Here is a 9,132-nt window from a genome sequence, read left to right on the forward strand (position 1 = left end):
AACCAGCAGGCTCTATCTGCCTTGTCCCGCCCTGGTTCCGCCTTTTTTATGTTGAATTTGCTGAAACATAGTCATAGTCACTATACTGCCACTGAGCAGCTCCATTTTACTGAAACCAAGTTTGAAATTAGAATTGAACACACAGAATAACAATACGAAGCAACCGAATTAAAATGGTAGTGGATGGAGTGTCCCACCGAGTGTCCCAAGACACAGCAACCAATGGATGTGAAGAGGGGCGGGACAACGGGCGGGACTTGACAAAGGGTGAATTGAAAGCAAGCTTAACCAGACAGCTTTGTTAGAGCAGAGTGCATTATTTGGTGAGAATGTTGCAACGTGAGGAAGTTCAGGAGCATCTTATTAATATGACTGGGGCATAAACACATATGACAGGGGTCTTCAACGTTTTCAGTCCAAGGACCCCTTAGTTGAGAGATTCCATCGTTTGACAGCACAATCGTCAGTGTATATTGGATTAATGTCAATTTGTGTTTTCAGAATTAACCACTTGAGCCGTCATTACCTAATAAACTCGACCTTTTACTCTGTACTCTGTACACCAAACCTCTTTGCCAAAAATAGCCGATCTACTGCAAAGCTTGTAGATCTGCTATTTTTGGCTACAGTTCTCAGAATATGGACACTAGGGTTCAAGTTGTTAATATAAAAAGGATTGGAAGAAGATTTGGAGGATCCCCTGTAGTAACTTTGAGGACCCCTGACATAGGAAATAGGCAACAATATTTATTGTGTATATAAAATGTCATTAATAACAACAAACTATTACAATAGGTCATGTTTTTAACCAGTTTTTCTCCCTCAAGGCAGCTTTACTGGAGGTAGCTTTTCCTCATCGTTGGCCACCCTGGTCGTTCTCCTCTTATAGAGTAAAAGAAACACTGCTCTCCAGTGTCTGCTCGTGTAACTGCATTTTTGCAATCATAAAAAACAAACGGCACTAAAGTAAAAAAAAACAACAACAACAACAACAACATTTAGTTAATTAAAGTCAGTGGGCTATAGGCCTATATGCAAGATGGACCTTTAATGTATTCTAGTTGTTCTAACCTGACTTTTTCCACTCAAAATATGACAGATAAGGAGTTATCTAGCCTATGTTGCACATCTATGGGGGGAAAAATGCATTATGTCCAGGTTTTTTGTCTGTTTGTTTGTTTGTTTGAGGGGTTGGATAGGCCGGGCGGGGGGTTTCTTAAAACACAACTTACAGAGAGATGTATGAAAAAGAAAGAAAAAACATTTGTATGTTTCAAATGTATTGTTGCGAAGGGGTAGCACAAAACGTCCTGGTGGGCCAGACCCCTGCAGGTCAATAATTGATTATCCTTGGCACATAAAGATGCTCATAAAAATTGCATGATTAAAGATGTATCCTTTTATCTTAAAATATTTGTTCTAAAGGTCTAAATGCTTGATGTCTTCTTCACATCTTAATTCAATCTAAATGTCTTGAGATTTCAGTTGAATGCCATACATTTTGAATATTAAGGTGGTGCACCTCATTAGTCAAAAGTATCAACAAATTAGCATCTTTGACAAACATTCTCTAACTGCAATCCACCTTAAGTTCCTCAAGGTACTGTTGCAGCTGAGTAGACTGTACAGACATTTGACGTACAGTAGATCAGTTAGGATGATACAAGACAAGCAAGCAGGTTTGGCCTGCCTGCAGCTCTGATCTAGTATCAGTTTACTGAGGTTCATCAGTGCATGACTCTATTGACGAAAGCTGACATCCATTGGGGTCATGGAGTCACACTAAAAGTATGTGTGTTCTGACAGCTTGTTATCATCCTGAAAGATACCCCTTGCCGCCTGTGACACACTGTCTTTTTCAATCTTTCTGACATTCTTAGAAATGTCCGTTCTAAAGTTTTATGTCTGACAGGTTTTGAGTTCTGTGAATGATGTCCCAGCTAAACGGTAAAGGTTTATGACAGGTCTAAGGGGTACCCCTTTCCTGACTGCAGAGTGCCTGCATCCCCTTACCTGCCATGCAGGTAAATGCAGGTGTAGGTGTTTTTGCATACCTTAGGCGTGTTAGCTTACAGATTCTAAATGGGCTTGAATTTGACCCTTGACTCCCTTGTAATGCATGGAACAATGATCACTAGTAAACAACCTTTGTGGAACTGAAAACATTGGCTATTTTGAATTCCTTTGCCACAAAGGCTAAATGAAATTAGTAGGCCTACAGTAAATTGATTTAGCCTAAAAGATATCTGCATAAATTTGAGGACATTGCCAAAATCCAATGTACAATAGTGAATTTGGCTCCTATTTTTCTACTTAAAATTATTACACAGAAGCATCGGGAGAATGTGTTAACCGTCTTGTTTTTCTTTCCTGTCTGAGCCTTTCATCATTTGCATTATGGGAGTGTTTCACAATGTGCATACAGTGCAAGTGAACCTGGAAGGTATGCTAGTCGTGCTTTCCGGTAAATAATAATGAACAAATACATCCATGTTTTAACAATTTGTGAGTTTAACTACCTTCCAAAACGTTATCCGTCTTTCAATGAAATGACTGATAAAGGATACTATACTACACACATTCCTGAGTGAATGTGTTGATTTCTTTTTGGCGGGTGCATATTTTCATGGTCGGATGGTTGATTGTTGTCTGACATGTCATGTGATTTACAGATCAGTCAGCGGGCAAGCAAGCTCCACCCACTAACCTAACCAGACAATCTTAACTGATTGGCCCGCTCATTTATCTGGCAGAGCCAGTTTTGACGAACTATTTCAAAGTTTCCTTTCCTAGAATCCAGTGCAATTCCCCTAAGTTGTTTTTGCACCACAATTCATACACTGAATCTACACTGAAGCATTCAAGTAAAATAAAATGACAGATTTTCCATGTGGTCTCTAAACATGGTTAGAATTATTGACACGTCTGAGGATTATTAACCAGTCAGTTATCAGCTAAAAGTTGGATTTTGTACATGTGAACAATGTGATACAGTAGTCACTACAGATACAGATCTCAGGTATGGGACTAGACTTATGTTTCTGTCTCCTCCTGTCTCTCTTCCTCTATTTACCCTGCAGCGTCTCTGTGCTGTTTTTCCACTATTATGCTGACACTGATGTATAACACAAAGAGTGCAGAAAAACATGAACATGTCTGTGTGTGCATGAATGTACAGTATTAGCAGCATAGTTCTGTATATACAGTATATGATAGCTGACAGCAAGGTGTTTTACTTTCATGAAAATAAGACACAGATATCTTCTATTCAACATGACTGTAGACATGTAGGTTACTATATGCAGTTTATATGGTGCTATGTGTGTATTTTACACTCATTCTGAGGCCCACTATACAGTACACTGCATACTATAAATGCATTGCGATGTGATATAGATTGTAACAGATTGGCTATTTTCAGTAGTTTGGGTCCCGGGGGACATGAAATGTCTCTTTTGGGACTTGCGTTAAACGTTTGGGAACCCAAGCATTATTCTACTACTACTGCCTGTGCGTCTGCAGGTGAGAAGAAGTACCTGTATGTCAGTACAGTATTGAATGTTATCTCAACATTGCATAACGTGCATGTCTGTTCTTGCGCTTATCGCCATCGCATCTGGTGCCCGGCCCCCAGTAGCCTGCTCTGTTACCATGATGTTGTCTGTCCCTTTTCTGAACCGTTCCAACCCCCCTTCCCTCTCATGCTCTGTCAACCCACGCTGATTTCAAGATTGTTTTATCTGTGGGGCCCAGGAGCCAGCCTGCTGTGCTGATGGAGTGACAAGGACCGCGCACTTTACATAAAACACTGTGGCACGCACACTTGTGAAGTACCTGGGTATGTTGGGATTCCTGACTTGAATGAACGTGACAGAGGAGAGGAGAGGAGAGGAGAGGAGAGGAGAGGAGAGGAGAGGAGAGGAGAGGAGAGGAGAGGAGAGATACTAATGTACCGCAAAGTCCTGAGCATAGAAATGGACCCTTATCTCTGGGAGTGTTTTTACGCTCCCTGTGATAAATGAACAAACAGGATTTTACTGTGTTGGAAGGATGATGCTTGTATCACTGCTATACTGTACATCTTGAAAAGGTTGCTCGGGACTCTGTGTCTTATTGTTGGTATCAGCCAGTAACACATGGGAGTCTGTCCCTGTTACAATGCATTAGACCCCTAGGAGATGGATTGCTGAGGTGGAACACCACACCTACTGTACCATCAGCTCCCATTACTTGCCACACGACTTGCTGCACCAAAGCCGTGCTACTCATATGCTGAGTTGGCGGTGACCAGGATCGTACCCATGACCTTATGTTCCAAAGGCGAGAGCTTTTCCGACTGAGCTACCCGGACCATTATTATGGTCATTATTAAGTGTCGGTGGATTTCATTTTGCTCACCATTGTGCAAATGAGGCATGAACCATAAATAGGGCTCCATATTTACAGCTACTGTATTTCCGAATCAGAAACACATTGATGAACAAGTACAACATCCAGGGATTTGTCTAGGCAACACCAGTGCTGAGACATGTTGATAATTTACACACTACAGTACAGTACATGTGGGTTATGAGTATGACCAAAAGAATAAGGTTGTGGGTTGAGTTTTCTTAGACGGGTGGCTAGCTCCCTTGCAGGGTGAGAAGTTCAGTCACCCGAGAGAGACTTGGAATAGAACCACTGCTCCTTCCCTTGGAAATGAGCAAATTTAAGTTGTTCGGGCATCTAGTACTGACGCCTTCTGAGCGTCTCCCTGGGGAGGTCCTCTCTGCAGGCACCACTGGGAGGAGACCCCGTGGCAGACCAAGGACCAGATGGAGGTACTGTATTACATCTCCACACTGGCCTGGGAACGCCTTGGGATACACACCTCAGCTCAGGAGAGGGAAGATTGGAATCTCTGTTGGAATTGTAACCCCCACGACCCGATTCCAGATAAGCGGTTGAAGATGGATGGATGGAGTACAGTACATACAGGCACTCAGTACAGACATAGTATTGCACAAGGTCAACGGGGATAGTGCAAGACATACAGTACAGGTGTGTTGTACACTACAGTGTACTGTACTGTACAGAATATCTGTCTGCATTCTGTATTTCACCTACAGTACAGAAGGTGCATTTCTTACAGTGTAGCTAGCGTGTAACAGTGTGGTGTGTAATATTTAAGGAGAGGCATTATCTAGCATCAGAGATGGAGGTCAGGATGACATGAGCGATGTTCGGTATTTGAACTAGCACATGACTAGTTTACGCTTGACTTGACAAAGTATTTAGGCCACGTCACGTGAGCTGCTACATATTGGTCCATCACACATTTACCTGTACAGTATGACAGGGGACGTGAGATGTGGCTGAAGGCTAATTTATAGTTGCGACCGAAGGTTGCAGTTTAGTATTTGAAACAGCACATGCTGACTCTGTCCGTCTGGACGTGTACACTTTTTTTTACAGTCTATGGGTTTGCCGCTCTGACATCATGCTCTGATATCACTGTGATGTCAGGGGAACCACTCTAACAGAATGGGTTTGCCGCTCTGACATCACACTCTGACTTCACTGTGATGTCAGGGTAAGCACACTAACAGAATCCCTTTTATGCCCATATATGGAGATCACTGATGTCATCAATATTAAGCCTATATCTAACAGGACTTCATATGGGAATGCCCATATATGGAGGCCAGATTGGCAAAATACCACACTACCAGAATCCGTGTAGCTGGTTCTACAGACAGGGATCTCCATGTATGGGCATAAAAGGGATTGTATGTATGATGTCAGATGTCTTAGACGTCATAGGACTTTCACATAACAAATAACTGAGTAAGCATGGTTGGGCTCTCACAGCATATCTCCATATACAGTACATGGATCTCCATATATGGGTACCAGGGGTCTCCATATATGGGTAACTGGTCCGATATACATCACTGGCCAGATGGCCAAGACATGGCGCGACCTCGCCCTTTAGGGCGAGGTCGCTTGTCGCCCTGAGGCGTCGCCCTGAAGCGTCTTACTAGTGTGTGTATAATTGTATGCCTATATTGTTGTCGTGCACCAAAGGTGTTTTTGGTTTTTGACTCCAATGTGCAGTGACTACTGGTTAGTATACTGATGATTGGAATTCTGTAAAGTGTGATCATTATCCTAGGGTTTGAAATGAAATGATGATGGTGGTGGTACTATTATCATATCAGGAACAGCAACTGTAAATGAGGATTTGACTTTTTTGAGGTTTTATTTATTTATTTACTATGTGGATAGACTGTAATATGGTGGGCAAGATATTTTTTACAGATTTCTTTCTTTTTTTGTGCAAAGTGTGAAAAGAAAGATAATTGCCTTCAGGTTTCCATCTGGAAATGAATAAAGAGCTATCAGATAGTAATTTGGATACCTGTGCATCCTGCTATTAGTCTGTGGGATTGGAGTCTACTGTTAAACAAATATTGTGTTTGCCATGCAAATGGCTCTGAGAGAATACTTTGTTTAAAATTTGCTTTTGTAAATATGCTTATGCATATCACTAAACTGCACTAACCATGGATTCTAGTAAAGACTTTGGAAGTCATCATTCAAATATGTAAATGTTAAGGTAACATCAGTAATATGAAATTTCACTTATTTCAATTACATTTTCATGAACATACAAACAGATGAAAGCTTCCTGTCACAATTCTTGCAACACAGACTACACAAGATGTAACAATAAAGCACAACCTTAATGAATACCATGTTGCCAGACATGTAAAATATCACATCCAAGTTTAACTGTCATTGCTGGAATCTGCAGCTGTGTCCCTTTTTCCTGACCTGAGTTTAACATAGAGAGTAAGTGGTTTGGTAAGTGAAACGGTTGGAATGGTTGTTGATTTAGACATGCCCTGTAGGCCATGTTGGTGATGTATGTTGAGGAGGTGAGGCTATAGTTCACACGGAATTACAGGACAAGACATGTCTGTGGGGAACGGGGAAAGAAAGGTTTTATGGATTACAAGAAATCTATAGGTCAACAATTTGTCAAGTCATTAGGTAATTTCATTAGATAATGATATAATTGTACAAAAAAAAATAATGATATGAAAAATGACAACGTTAAAGGGATATTTCACTTTCAAAAAAACTTTTTGTCATTTTATCGTCTAATCAGGCTTTTGGGAACATCCATGACAGTTCTTGAATTTCTTAATTCAGTATTTAGATATTTGATATTAATTTCCCCCCATTTCCCCCCTTCCAGGACCTTCCTATACAAACCCATTGTAACTTCAAACTCCATTTTAACCATGATAGATTCAATTAAAACAACTGTCCTTTTTTCTGGTGACTCCTGACACCCTACGAATATGTGAGCAGGCCGTGTTTTTTCAATAACTTTTTCCATTTGTTTTTTATAATCTTGTATTGTATTTAATACTTTTCATTTCCCCAAAAGATTAATAGGAATCAATGAAAAATGTTATCGAAAAAACACGGCCTGCTCACGTATTCGGAGCGTGTCAGGAGTCACCAGAAAAAAGGACAGTTGTTTTCATTGAATCTATCATGATTAAAATGGAGTTTGAAGTTACAATGGGTTTGTGGAGGAAGGTCCTGGAAGGGGGAACATCTGGGGAAATGAATATCAAATATCTAAATACTGCAAGAAGAAATTCAAAATCTGTCCTGGGTGTTCCCAAAAGCCTGATTAGATGATAAAATTACAAAACGTTTTTTTGAAAGTGAAATATCCCTTTAAGATAAAGATGTTGTATTCCAATTGAAACAGGAACACAAATTATTGTAAAAATTCTCCTTTGGAAGAAAACAGGCAGGGGGCCTACAGTAAAACTGCAAATGTCATTTGTGTAAGTTATTGTGTGACAAACGTTTGTTGCACAGGGGCTCCTCGGGGGTATAATGTGAACTTTTGATGAACTTGAGTGCATGGGGACATAATTTAACCAGTTAAAAAACATTCTGTGCAAACCTTTGGATGCTAATATTTGAAATAGCAGGGACAATATATCCACAACTTTCCCACACCCCATCGTGCATTGCGCAGAAGGTGTACGGCTAGGGTTACCAACCGTCCCGTAAAATACGGGATCGTCCCTTTTTTGGAAACTAAAAGACGTGTCCCGTATTGAACTGATATGGGACGCTCTTTGTCCCGTATTTTAAGGTTGGGGGATAAATATGAATGACGGGATGATTTAATTGAGAAATGACAGCGATTCTGCCTGTCAGTGAGCTTCCACTGCTCTCCTCTGAGACAAGTGCTGTATCCCATTGCTGAGTGAGGCGCGCTGCGCTGTTTGTAGGCAGCTCATTGGCTTATTAACAGTGTTGCTAAGACACAGTCTCCGCCCCCTACACCCATCCCTTCCCATGGGCTGTAGGTTCAGTCCAGTGAGTCCACAAGTTGCCTGCGAGAGACGATACGAGTGCGTGCGAGCGAGCATACGACAGTGCTCGGCTCAGAACATTGTTTAATGTCTTAAAAAAAACGTGTGACAGAAAATTGTGTACAAACATGAATCCATGATAGGTGATAGCCTAAACAACAAGGTGAAAAAGCAGGCAAGCAAGCAGAAAATAAGCCATGGGATGGTATTCCTGGGAACACTACAGTAGTCTTGTCTGCCAACTAAAGCGACCCCAGACAGGCTGGTATGTGAAATAACATAAGCATGCGTTGATTTTGTTTTTAAAACCTAATGGTTATTACTGTATGCCAATATGAAACTAGTGTTGGGTAACCAGAGAGTGGGCACATGATAACCAGGTAGACCTAGGCTATATGTTTTGGAAAATTGAGAGAAATACAATATAGGACTACACATGATTTTAAGGTAATAGGTCAGGTGGCCCAAAGACACCCGAATTAATATTGTGAAAGGAAAAATATGATTTAATATACGAAAATACCCGTTTTAGCCAACTTTATAACCGAAAATACCAGATTTTTCGGCAGCGCCTTTGGCGCCGCATTTTTCATTAGCGGGTGTCCCGTATTTGAAACTCTGGGAGTTGGCAACCCTATGTACGGCAGTTTCCGGCGTCGCAGCCGAGAATGATCTACAAGCTCACAACGGTTGCATCTGCGACGCGAAGTGAGTTTGTATGTATGCTGTTAACCGGAAGTGT

The sequence above is a fragment of the Nannobrachium achirus genome (assembly GCF_963921795.1).
Source record: "Nannobrachium achirus genome assembly, chromosome: 2".
Classification (NCBI taxonomy): domain Eukaryota; kingdom Metazoa; phylum Chordata; class Actinopteri; order Myctophiformes; family Myctophidae; genus Nannobrachium; species Nannobrachium achirus.